The sequence below is a fragment of the Salmo trutta genome, chromosome 34 (genome assembly GCF_901001165.1).
Source record: "Salmo trutta chromosome 34, fSalTru1.1, whole genome shotgun sequence".
NCBI lineage: Eukaryota > Metazoa > Chordata > Actinopteri > Salmoniformes > Salmonidae > Salmo > Salmo trutta.
Genome location: NC_042990.1, coordinates 3229268 through 3243139, shown reverse-complemented (window position 1 = coordinate 3243139; position 13872 = coordinate 3229268). Strand labels below are relative to the sequence as shown.

Sequence of the window (13872 nt, the reverse complement as noted above, 5' to 3'; positions counted from 1 at the left end):
GCTTTGTGCAATACACATAGCTAGTGAGATACGAGCAAGTGTTACCGACTTACCGGTGATGAAGTGCTTTGAACACACATAGATGTATTGAGTAACAGGAGCTCACAGGTTTCCATCATAATCATCGCAGCGTAATTGCCAGAAACCACGAGGTTCTTCTAACCTGGTCCATGTGCAGTTGATGAAACTTATTTTTCTCCTACTATTGTTCAAACAAAAACGGTACGCAACAGCTTATCAGCATCTTAAAAGCAGAGCTATTTAAGAAAGTCTGTTGGAATCGTCTTTTCGGCTGATAATCATGACGTACATTCCATGCGACAGTCTCTGTTCATGTTAACATTTTACATTTAGATGAAAGTGTATTTAATTAAGACACCATGGAAGTATGTTAAAAGTGACCAACCAAGCACATCCAAAATGTTTATAGAATGATAAAAAAATAAAGAAAATACAGCTGTTGTCGGGTTATAAGTAGGCAATTTAACATATGAGTAATGGGCTGTACCATACTCAGGGCCCTGCCTACAGTATCTATAGGCTAATTTACACAACAATGTCTTGGAGTGTGCAGTTCTTCATAACAGATATTGGAATGGTGTTCTGTTCATTCAAGGCTTACAAAAGCTATCATCTAATTTCCCCATCCATCCTCCTATGCCTATCCACTATTTAAATGTACAGGCTGCAAGTCAATGAAGGACTTTCTGGTCTCTTAGAAGCTGGGTCACAGAATGTCTTCCTGACAATCTTGTAGACTGGTGTGGGAGGACCACTGGCAGAAGTCTTAAAGCGATGTCACCTTGTGCATCTGGAGAGAAATGTTAAGTGATTAACCTGATTGTTTCAGGCAAAAATGAATGAGCATCTGGCACCACCAGCATGGTTCTTTCAAACTATACCTGCACTTTGAAGAGAAGATCTTGGGCCTGCTTGTCTCAGCTGGCGAAGCAAAGTTTTTGGTCCTTGAAGACCCCGATCCAGTTTAGTGAGGTTCACCAAGCAGTCCGGGTTTCAAATAGAGAAGTCCTGAACAAGCTGTAGTAAAGCAGACAAACAATTACAATTACTTTTCCATTGCAGTTAATCATTAGTCTAACACCTAACTCTCAAAGTCATCGGATGGGGCCACAGTGTCTTCTGATCCCTCCTGTCTCAGCCTCCAGTATTTATGCTGCAGTAGTTTATGTGTCGGGGGGCTAGGGTCAGTCTGTTACATCTGGAGTATTCTCTTGTCTTATCCGGTGTCCTGTGTGAATTTAAATATGCTCTCTCTAATTCTCTCTTTCTTTCTTTCTTTCTCTCTCTCGGAGGACCTGAGCCCTAGGACCATGCCTCGGGACTACCTGGCATGATGACTCCTTGCTGTCCCCAGTCCACCTGGCCATGCTGCTGCTCCAGTTTCAACTGTTCTGCCTGCGGCTACGGAACCCTGACCTGTTCACCGGACGTGCTTGTTGCACCCTCGACAACTACTATGATTATTATTATTTGACCATGCTGGTCATTTATGAACATCTTGACCATGTTCTGTTATAATATCCACCCGGCACAGCCAGAAGAGGACTGGCCAGCCCTCATAGCCTGGTTCCTCTCTAGGTTTCTTCCTAGGTTTTGGCCTTTCTAGGGAGTTTTTCCTAGCCACCGTGCTTCTTTCACATGCATTGCTTGCTGTTTGGGGTTTTAGGCTGGGTTTCTGTACAGCACTTTGAGATTTCAGCTGATATACGAAGGGCTATATAAATAAATTTGATTTGATCCTAACCTCAGTCTGGAATGGCTCTTTGATGTTGTCGGCACAATGCGTCGATAACGAAGGGGGCTGGGCTTTTACTGGTAGGCTCACCTCTGTCTCTCTCACTCAAACGGTGCTCAAAACACCCACACTCAGCCTCCTAGCACCGCCCCCTTTTATTACAATGGTTGGATTTTCAAATCCAAACAATGAGACGTCTCAACCCGAGGAAAAACTAAAAAAGAAATTGAGAGAACCCTGTCGCATAATTTATGAGTGAATATTGCATTAACAAACAGCCTCCTTTCCAGACCAGTGTGGTCATAGCCAATATTCCCTCTAAACTGCAGGCAGGCGTGCAGCTCCCCGGGACTGCAATGCAGAAAAGAAAATCAGCCCGCACAGAGGAGCACGAGATTGAACTTCACTCAACTAAGGAGAAAACTCTAGAAAGTTAACACTATCAATGTTTCCCTTTACTGTTGGAATTGTGATCGAATTAACACAATATTATCCACTTTCAATTTTTTTTTTTTTTTTACACCTTTATTTAACTAGGCAAGTCAGTTAAGAACACATTCTTATTTTCAATGACGGCCTAGGAACGGTGGGTTAACTGCCTTGTTCAGGGGCAGAACGACAGATCTTTACCTTGTCAGCTCGGGGATACAATCTTGCAACTTCACGGTTAGCTAGTCCAACGCTCTAACCACCTGCCTTACATTGCACTCCATGAGGAGCCTGCCTGTTACGCGAATGCAGTAAGAAGACAAGGTAAGTTGCTAGCTAGCATTACACTTATCTTATAAAAAAACAATCAATCATAATCACTAGTTTACTACACATGGTTGATGATATCACTAGTTTATCTAGCGTGTCCTGCGTTTCATATAGTCGATGCGGTGCGCATTCGCGAAAAAGGACTTTCGTTGCTCCAATGTGTACCTAACCATAAACATCAATGCCTTTCTTAAAATCAATACACAAGAATATATTTTTAAACCTGCATATTTAGTTAATATTGCCTGCTAACATTAATTTATTTTAACTAGGAAAATTGTGTCACTTCTCTTGCAACAGAGTCAGAGTATATGCAGCAGTTTGGGCCGCCTGGCTCGTTGCGAACTGTGTGAAGACTATTTCTTCCTAACAAAGACAGCCAACTTCGCCAAACGGCGGATGATTTAACAAAAGCGCATTTGCGAAAAAAGCACAATCGTTGCACGACTGTACCTAACCATAAACATCAATGCCTTTCTTAAAATCAATACACAGATGTATATATTTTTAAACCTGCATATTTAGCTAAAAGAAATCCAGGTAAGCAGGCAATATTAACCAGGTGAAATTGTGTCACTTCTCTTGCGTTCATTGCACGCAGAGTCAGGTTATATGCAACCGTTTGGGCCGCCTGGCTCGTTGCGAACTAATTTGCCAGAATTTTACGTAATTATGACATAACATTGAAGATTGCGCAATGTAACAGGAATATTTAGATTTATGGATGCCACCCGTTAGATAAAATACGGAACGGTCCCGTATTTACTGAAAGAACTTCTGTTTTCGAGATGATAGTTTCCGGATTCGGCCATATTAATGACCTAAGGCTCGTATTTCTGTGTGTTATAATTAAGTCTATGATTTGATAGAGCAGTCTGAGCAATGGTAGGCACCAGCAGGCTCGTAAGCATTCATTCAAACAGCACTTTTGTGTGTTTTGCCAGCAGCTCTTCGCTGTGCTTCAAGCATTGCGCTGTTTATGACTTCAAGCCCATCAACTCCCGAGATTAGGCTGGTGTAACCAATGTGAAATGGCTAGCTAGTTAGCGGGGTGCGCGCTAATAGCGTTTCAAACGTCACTCGCTCTGAGACTTGGAGTAGTTGTTTCCCTTGCTCTACATGGGTAACGCCGCTTCGAGGGTGGCGGTTGTCGATGTGTTCCTGGTTCGAGCCCAGGTAGGAGCGAGGAGAGGGACGGAAGCTATACTGTTACACTGGCAATACTAAAGTGCCTATAAGAACATCCAATAGTCAAAGGTATATGAAATACAAATGGTAGAGAGAAATAGTCCTATAATTCCTATAATAACTACAACCTAAAACTTCTTACCTGGGAATATTGAAGACTCATGTTAAAAGGAACCACCTGCTTTCATATGTTCTCATGTTCTGAGCAAGGAACTTAAACGTTAGCTTTCTTACATGGCACATATTGCACTTTTACTTTCTTCTCCAACACTTTGTTTTTGCATTATTTAAACCAAATTGAACATGTTTCATTATTTATTTGAGGCCAAATTGATTTTATTGATGTATTATATTAAGTTAAAATAAGTGTTCATTCAGTATTGTTGTTAAATTCAATATTGTCGATAAAAGACAGTACTGTGCAGCCGTATTCATCGACCTGGCCAAGGCTTTCGACTCTGTCAATCACTGCATTCTTATCGTTCAATTCTCAGGCCGACTCTTTTCTCTGTATATATCAATGATGTTGCTCTTGCAGCTGGTGATTCTCTGATCCACCTCTACGCAGACGACACCATTTTGTATACATCTGGCCCTTCTCTGGACACTGTGCTAACAAACCTCCAAATGAGCTTCAACGCCATACAACACTCCTTCCGTATGAGCTTCAACGCCATACAACACTCCTTCCGTATGAGCTTCAACGCCATACAACACCCCTTCCGTGGCCTGCAACTGCGTTTAAATGCTAGCAAAACCAAGTGCATGCTCTTCAACAGATTGCTGCCCGCACCCTCCCGCCCGGCTAACATCACTACATCACTATATGTGGACGACTACAAATACCTAGGTGTCTGGTTAGACTGTAAACTCTCCTTCCAGACTCACATCAAGCATCTCCGATCCAAAATTAAATCTAGAATCGGCTTCCTATTTCGCAACAAATGGTTTGGGATGAGTTGGACCGCAGAGTGAAGGAAAAGCAGCCAACAAGTGCTCAGAATGTGGGAACTCCTTCAAGACTGTTGGAAAAGCATTCCAGGTGAAGCTGGTTGAGAGAATGCCAAGAGTGTGCAAAGCTGTCATCAAGGCAAAGGGTGGCTACATTGAAGAATCTAAAATATATTTAGATTTTTTTTTAAACACTTTTTTGGTTACTACATGATTCCATGTGTTATTATATAGTTTTGATGTCTTCAATATTATTCTACAAAGAAAAACCCTTGAATGAGCAGGTGTGTCCAAACTTTTGACTGGTACTGTAAGTATTCAGACTCTTTGCTATGAGACTCGAAATTGAGCTTGGGTGCATCCTGTTTCCATTGATCACCCTTGAGATGTTTGTACAACTTGATTGGAGTCCACCTGTGGTAAATTCAATTGATTGGACATGATTTGGAAAGCCACACACCTGCCTATATAGGTCCCACAGGTGGACTTGTTTACATGCTGCTGTGCGTTTTGTTGCTAGCGTTACTTTGCTACCTGCCAACTTTAAGGGTTTTACTTTTTAAATACCGTTTTCAATTTTTTTCCATTGAACTTTTTCACCCCAGACGCTTTATCTGAATATGGTTCTACAGGACCTCCACCAGCCGAATCTAAGTAGTAACATTATGCCTTCTAATTGCAGTCGCTGTACTCATAATATACAGAAGAACGATCGCCTTATGGTGAGGATAGCCATGCTGCAAGCCCAGCTTCAGACGCAATCGTTAGGCAAGGGTCATTTAAGTGTAGGAAAGGAAACGGCGTCTTTGCCACAAATAAGTACATGAAATCTATGCTGCCTACACAATCACTTTTTATAGCTATTGTTTACTGGCCTCCTGGGCCATATACAGCGTTCCTCACTGAGTTCCCTGAATTCCTATTGGACCTTGTAGTCATGGCAGATAATATTCACATTTTTGGTGACTAATATTCACATGGAAATGTCCACAGACCCACTCAAAGGCTTTCGGAGCCATCATCGACTCAGTGGGTTTTGTCCAACATGTCTCCGGACCTACTCACTGCCACAGTCATACTCTGGACCTAGTTTTGTCCCGTGGAATAAATATTGTGGATCTTAATGTTTTTCCTCATAATCCTGACCACCATTTTATTACGTTTGCAATCACAACAAATAATCTGCTCAGACCCCAACCAAGGATCATAAAAGCTGTGCTATAAGTTCTCGGACAACCCAAAGATTCCTAGATGCCCTTCCAGACTACCTCCACCTACCCAAGGACGTCAAGAGTACAACAATCTGTTAACCACCTAACTGAGGAACTTAATTTAATCTTGCGTAATACATTAATGCAGTCACACCCTTAAAAACAAAACATTTGTCATAAGAAACTAGCTCCCTGGAATAAAGAAAATGCCCTGAAGCAAGCTTCCAGAAAATTGGAACAGAAATTGTGCTACACCAAACTGGAAGTCTTCCGATTAGCTTGGAAAGGCAGTATCGAAGAGCCCTCACTGCTGCTCGATCATCCTATTTTTCCAACTTAATTGAGGAGAATAAGAACAATCCAAAATGTTGACAGTCGAAAAAAATAACTACTAAAAAGCAGCATTCCCCAAGAGGATGGCTTTCACTTCAGCAGTGATAAATTCATGAACTGCTTTGACAAAGACCTTGATCATTAGATAGCAAACTACAGACTCCTCTTTAAATCTGTGTATTTCTCCAAAGATCAGTTGTCCTGAGTCTGCACAACGCTGCCAGAACCTAGGATTTTTAATACTATATCTCGTGACACATTGACGAACATAGTCATGCCCTCTAAACCTTCACGCTGCATACTGAACCCTATGCCAACTAAACTACTGAAAGAGCTGCTTCCTGTACTTGGCCCTCCTATGTTGAACATAATAAACGCCTCCCTGTTCACCAGATGTGTACCAAACTCACTAAAAGTGGCAAACCTTGACCCAGAAAATAAATCTATATTTTTTTAAAGGATTGGCCTATATCAAATCTTCCACTCTTCTCAATTTTTGGAAAAGGCTGTTGCGCAGCAATTCATTGCCTTCCTGAAGACTAACAATGTATTCGAAACGCTTCAGTCTGGTTTTAGATCCCACCATAGCACTGAGACTGCACTCGTGAAGGTGGTAAATTACCTTTTAATGGCTTCAGACCAAGGCTCTGCAGCTGTCCCCTTGCTCCTAGACCTTAGTGCTGCTTTTGATACCATCGATCACCACATTGTTGGAGAGATTGGAAACCCAAATTGGTCTACACAGACAAGTTCTGGCCGGGTTTAGATCTTATCTGTCGGAAAGATATCAATTTCTCTGTGGATGGTTTGTCCGCTGACAAATCAACTGTGAACCTTGGTGTTCCTCAAGGTTCCGTTTTAGGACCTAGTTTTCACTATATATACACTGCTCAAAAAAATAAAGGGAACACTTAAACAACACAATGTAACTCCAAATCAATCACACTTCTGTGAAATCAAACTGTCCACTTAGGAAGCAACACTGATTGACAATAAATGTCACATGCTGTTGTGCAAATGGAATAGACAACAGGTGGAAATTATAGGCAATTAGCAAGACACCCCCAATAAAGGAGTGGTTCTGCAGGTGGGGACCACAGACCACTTCTCAGTTCCTATGCTTCCTGGCTGATGTTTTGGTCACTTTTGAATGCTGGCGGTGCTTTCACTCTAGTGGTAGCATGAGACGGAGTCTACAACCCACACAAGTGGCTCAGGTAGTGCAGCTCATCCAGGATGGCACATCAATGCGAGCTGTGGCAAGAAGGTTTGCTGTGTCTGTCAGCGTAGTGTCCAGAGCATGGAGGCGCTACCAGGAGACAGGCCAGTACATCAGGAGACGTGGAGGAGGCCGTAGGAGGGCAACAACCCAGCAGCAGGACCACTACCTCCGCCTTTGTGCAAGGAGGAGCAGGAGAAGCACTGCCAGAGCCCTGCAAAATGACCTCCAGCAGGCCACAAATGTGCATGTGTCTGCTCAAACGGTCATAAACAGACTCCATGAGGGTGGTAATGAGGGCCCGATGTCCACAGGTGGGGGTTGTGCTTACAGCCCAACACCGTGCAGGACGTTTGGCATTTGCCAGAGAACACCAAGATCGGCAAATTCGCCACTGGCGCACTGTGCTCGTCACAGATGAAAGCAGGTTCACACTGAGCACGTGACAGACGTGACAGAGTCTGGAGACGCCGTGGAGAACGTTCTGCTGCCTGCAACATCCTCCAGCATGACCGGTTTGGCGGTGGGTCAGTCATGGTGTGGAGTGGCATTTCTTTGGGGGGGCCGCACAGCCCTCCATGTGCTCGCCAGAGGTAGCCTGACTGTCATTAGGTACCGAGATGAGATCCTCAGACCCCTTGTGAGACCATATGCTGGTGCGGTTGGCCCTGGGTTCCTCCTAATGCAAGACAATGCTAGACCTTATGTGGCTGGATTGTGTCAGCAGTTCCTGCAAGAGGAAGGCATTGATGCTATGGACTGGCCCACCCGTTCCCCAGACCTGAATCCAATTGAGCACATCTGGGACATCATGTCTCGCTCCATCCACCAACGCCACGTTGCACCACAGACTGTCCAGGAGTTGGCGGATGCTTTAGTCCAGGTCTGGGAGGAGATCCCTCAGGAGACCATCCGCCACCTCATCAGGAGCATGCCCAGGCGTTGTAGGGAGGTCATACAGGCACGTGGAGGCCACACACACACACTACTGAGCCTCATTTTGACTTGTTTTAAGGACATTACATCAAAGTTGGATCAGCCTGTAGTGTGGTTTTCCACTTTAATTTTGAGTGTGACTCCAAATCCAGACCTCCATGGGTTGATAAATTGGATTTCCATTGATTATTTTTGTGTGATTTTGTTGTCAGCACATTCAACTATGTAAAGAAAAAAGTATTTAATAAGATTATTTCTTTCATTCAGATCTAGGATGTGTTGTTTATGTGTTCCCTTTATTATTTTGAGTAGTATATTTTTACCTCTTGGTGATGTCATTCAGAAACAAAATATAAACTTTCACTGCTATGTGGACGATACACAGCTGTACACTTCAATGAAACATAGTGAAGCCCCAAAATTGCCCTCCCTGGAAGCCTGTGTTTCAGACATAAGTGGATGGTGGCCGATTTTTTTTAAAACTTTTAAACCTTGACAAAACAGAAATGCTAGTTCTAGGTCCCAAGAAACCAAGAGATCTTCTGTTGGATCTGACAAGTAATCTTGAGGATTGTACAGTCTCAAAATAAAACTGTAAAGGACCTCTGCGTTACTCTGGACCCTGATCTCTTAAACAGTTAGTGTAAAAAGATATTTAAGGATTTTGGCAATGACGCCCTTTCTCTACTTCACCAGAGTCAGATTAACTTGTGGATACAACTTTTATGTCTCTGTGTCCAGTATGTAGGAAGTGCTAACTAGCCAGTGCTAACTAGCGTTAGCACAATGACTGGACATCTAGCGGTAGATATCCATAGACTACGTCATTGCGCTAACGCTAGTTCGTGAACTTCTGTTCATACTGGTCACAGACAAAGCGTATCCACAAGTTCACCTGTACAGAATAAAAAAAATGCATCCTGTTTGCAGTAAAGCACTAAAGTAAAACTGCAAAAAAATGTGGCAAAGAAATTAACTTTGTCTTGAATACAAAGCAGCATATTTGGGGCAAATCCAACAACACATCACTGAGTACTACACTTCATATTTTCAAGCATGGTGTGGTTGCATCATGTTATGGGTATGCTTGTCATCAGCAAGTTCTGGGGAGTTTTTCAGATGAATAGAGCTAAGCACAGAAAATCCTTGTTCAGTCTGCTTTCCAACAGACACTGGGAGACAAATCCACCTTTCAGCAAGACAATAACCTAAAAGACAAGGCCAAATATGCACTTGAGTAGCTTACCAAGACGCCATTGAATATTCCTTAGTGGCCTTGTTACAGTTGACTTAAATTGGCTTAAACCAACTGCAAGACTTATTAAATGGCTGTCTAGCAATGATCAACAACCAACTTGACAGAGCTTGAAGATCAATTTTCTTTTTAAACTTATTCTGTATTATTCAATTCCAACATACAGGTACTGCATTGATTGTTATTGAAAAATAAGACACCTAACCTAAAGCAACAAATGTATACAAGAAATATAACAAACAAACCTTAACAAAAACAGTGACACTAGCAAGATTTAACACACACCCGAGTGGGTTGGGATGTGTACTGTACATACTTTGAAGGAATCAGTTAATATATACATGTAGGCTACAGTCCATAAAAAGGAAGGGGTCATTGATCAGAATCAATCCCTAGTCCCAATGAATCTCCATGTTGTTCAGTTAGTCATGACCATCTGTCCACAAATTGATCTTGCTTTAATCTTAATTAAAATGTTTCTATTATGCATGTTCTTATAATTGACATCCACTCCTCTATTGGATGTTAGTTTAACCCTTTAGACTCCAATAACATTCTACAATGCTGCTGTAGATGACTGAGAATTGAAGTAAAGCGCATTTTGTCACATTTCAGACAGCTCAAAAACAAAGAACAAATGACAATTACAAGTTAAAAAGCATATCCTCTATATGACACCACATTCGTGTCAAGGAATAACACATTGCTTTCCAATGTGTAAATACACTATCAAACAATGATTAACACAAAAAACAAAATGACTATTTAAATTGTAGTACATTTTTAATTACTCACTCAAAATGTAGCAATATACTTAATTATTTACATATAAGAATATCAAAAACGTGACCAGAGGACAATATTCAGAAAGTATTTCAAAACTCAAAGTAGGCTATTTGATTGAGAACGATTCTTTATTCTGTAACAATGTAAAGATAAACGAGACCATTTCAAAATGTAGTTAACCTCAAGATTTAGTACAGACTAGGCCTGACAATGTAGAAGTAGTAGCCTACTTTGACAATTCAGTGAACACAAGAAGTATTAGATACAAAACAACTGTTCAGAGAATGTGAAGGACAAATTCATATTTCACTCACTTTAGTCTTTACGTTTGCCTAAATGTCATGGAACTTCAAAAAGCACTTCCCAATCCTGCAAATTGGCACAGAACACGTAGAGCACCCAAAGTAGGTTTTCACACATCTCCCACTCTTTGCCCTGCGTCCACTCCGGATGCACACCACACAGCGCCTCATGCGCCCTTCAAACTTCACCTGCTTTCAGAATGAGTTCCAACTCAGTCCACACGCCCTGGTGCCACAGGCTTGGCTCCCCTCTTCCTGCCACTGTAGCCATATCACAAAGTGCATTTTCAATGCCTTCAGGGACCAGTGTCTGCGGTTTCTGGGAAGGGGCCTTTGCAGGGTCCCCCACACAATGTATGCATTTAAAATGGCAATGTTGAGCATCCCCCAAAACACATACTTCCACTATTTTCTGCCTGTACGTTCAACATTGAAATAGCTCCTAAATTGGTCAAGATGGTCAACCCCACCTATTTTCTTGTTGTAATCCATTACAAGCTCTGCAAAAGATATACATTTCTACAACTTTAAACAACTCCAAAACCCCAGCCACTTTCACTTTAGGCCCAGGCTGTGTGGTACAAGGGTGAATGGTGGGACTTGGGGCAGACACCTTCCATGGAAATGTAGGCTCCCCTCTTGGGTGTGCGGAGAGCACACTCTTCCTCCACCTCTAACCCCTACCTTTTGCTGCTGAGCCCTGACTCTCCACATCACTTCCCTCACTTTCACTGACCAAGAGGAACAGAGTAAAATATGGCGATGAGAGGAGCACAAAAATACAATTGTAGGTCAGGAACACAATCTCTCACCATTTCGCTCTTCCTTCCTCAACCACACTCTTCCTAATAAGGGGTTTCCTTATTGTGTGATACGGATCTCTTTCCCTCTCCATCCAGAGTTCACCAATGTTAGCTGATTAGTTATAAAGCTGGGACAGTTTCCAAATGAAATGCATCGGTAGAAACAGAACAAAACAAGTCCCTTGTTAGCTGGCCATGTAAACACATAGCCAACTCATCATATGAGCTCCACTAAGCGGGCTACTACTCTAACGACAGCTAAGCTGTCATAATAGGAAAACGAGGCAATGTACGTATAGCCTATGAATATCTGCAACTACTACACCAAGCCCAACAGATAAAAACGATTTACTCTAGCCTTGGCTTCATTTCGGTGGCCAGTTAACTGGATGTCTTTATGGCTAGCTAGTGCCAGCTGAGGTTGACGCTTCGTGAGCGCAGCCCACTTTTATTGCCCGACAGTCTAACTAGCTATAGCAAGCAGCTTGGGTCGTTTCCATATGAATTACACCGGTAGAAACAACCAACTAGATACAGCTAAACACAAACTATTTCCTTGAGACGGAGAGCAATCATTCGAGCTCCACCGCTGATGTGCTCGCCTTTACCAACCAAGTTATCAGGACATGATTTGCTCATTTGTGAGCTATTCCCTAAGTTTGACAGCATCACACATATCTGCTGTTTACTTTTCACTCACCTCGACATCATCGCTTTTCAAAGTGCGTTTCCCGAATCATCAACCAACATTAGCCTCTTTCACTGTGAAAAGTCGTGTCCGCTTCGGCACCGTCATTTTGAGTAATTGTATTTAACCAAATTCTTATTTACAATGACCGCCAAACCCGGACGACGCAGGGCCGCCCTATGGGACTCCCAATCACGGCCGGATGTGATACAGCCTGTATTCGAACCAGGGACTATAGGGACGCCTCTTGCACCGAGGCACCACTCGGGAGCCCAGTAATGAAGCTAAAAAAAAAACGTTGTAAAGTCAAATGACAGCATACCCTGTTTCTGGTGTGATGAGAACTCGATCGGGTGGAATACGACGATATGAGCAAAGAATAATGAGGTTAACTTATTAAACATATTTGATACAAGCGATGATTTCAGAGAGCGCTATGTAATCCACGTCCCAGTGGGCAGAGCTAGGCATGTTGGACTGGGACATGTTTTAATAAATAAAAACCTATTTTACAGTGGGTCTGCCATTGTTCTGTGTAGCCTAGTTATGCTCATATATTTGAGACCAGTGTATTGCAGCTAATTTCATCTTTTACTTAAGTAAAATATCTTTGAGTAGTAAACAGGGAAACATACCAGCGTCGATTACTACCTTTTATTTCAATCTCTAGTTGAGTAAAATAACTAGTTTTGTTCTGGTCGCAAGAGAATCCAAAAAATTGCAGTAAACAGCACCCCACTCAGGCAGAAAACTGAATGTTCTATTCTCAGCCAGGCCCATCTTTTAAAAGGAAACTATTTAATGATATCTTTATTTGAGCAAAATAAGTAGATATGTTGTGATCACAAGAAAATCCTACTATTTCAGGTAAAGAGCCCCACAGTCAGGCAAACAAATCTGAATATTCTATCAAAGTGAGAACAATTAGTTTCCCTGGCTGATATGGCTTCTACTTACAAATATGATCTGAGTAAATGAATAGATTACATTCACTGATCACTTTGAGGCAAAATACAAGCCGAAATCTACCACTCTTTTTTTTTTTTTTTTTTTTTTTTTTAACATGATATAAAAATGTACAACTATGCAACATTAACGAATTAAAAACAGTACTGTAGCAATGAGGTTTGTGCAGTAAGCTATAGGATCAATACATTATCACCTCATATTGGCTTTGCCTGAATTGCCCTGCTAATGCTTGTTGTTCAGGCCATTTAAAAAAAAAAAAATTCAACATTTGAGGTAGGCGATGTGATCACACCAGTAATAGATCTGTTGTATTACTTGTGAGGCACAGCTGAGTGAGCATACATTGAAATAATTAGCTTTTTATCTTTATTTTACAGGGTTGATGATGCCTGCATCTGATGGTCAGTCTCAACGCAGGGAGAGAGCAGCAGACTGAGGGTCCGTCTCTCAACATCCCTCCGCTCTCCCTTTCCTCCACTGACCAAAAAGGGACACAGTCTTCCTCCAGCTGATGGCGAAACTCGAGTTGCAAAGCATTATTTCTGCCTCATGCACAAATTCATGTTACTCCTATGATCAGAGAAAGTTAAATATTCCTCTCTTTAAAAAAGACCCAAGCCGCTAACAATAACAACGCAAGCCGATAGATGCACTTTCCTACTCATTCATTACCGCTGCAGTGCTTGTTGTAGCGCTGAGTGGAAATAGGAGTTTAT

At 42.0% G+C, this 13872-nt stretch overlaps 1 long non-coding RNA gene across 1 annotated transcript; it reads right to left on the bottom strand.

Moving 5' to 3' along the window:
• Window positions 1-205: 205 nt before the first annotated feature.
• LOC115173328 (uncharacterized) lies at window positions 206-12612 on the bottom strand. The gene is made up of 3 exons (XR_003871583.1): window positions 12200-12612; window positions 903-1038; window positions 206-811 (listed from the first exon to the last, which is right to left on the bottom strand). It is a non-coding gene; the product is annotated as an uncharacterized LOC115173328 (long non-coding RNA).
• Between the last annotated feature and the right edge of the window lie 1260 nt (window positions 12613-13872).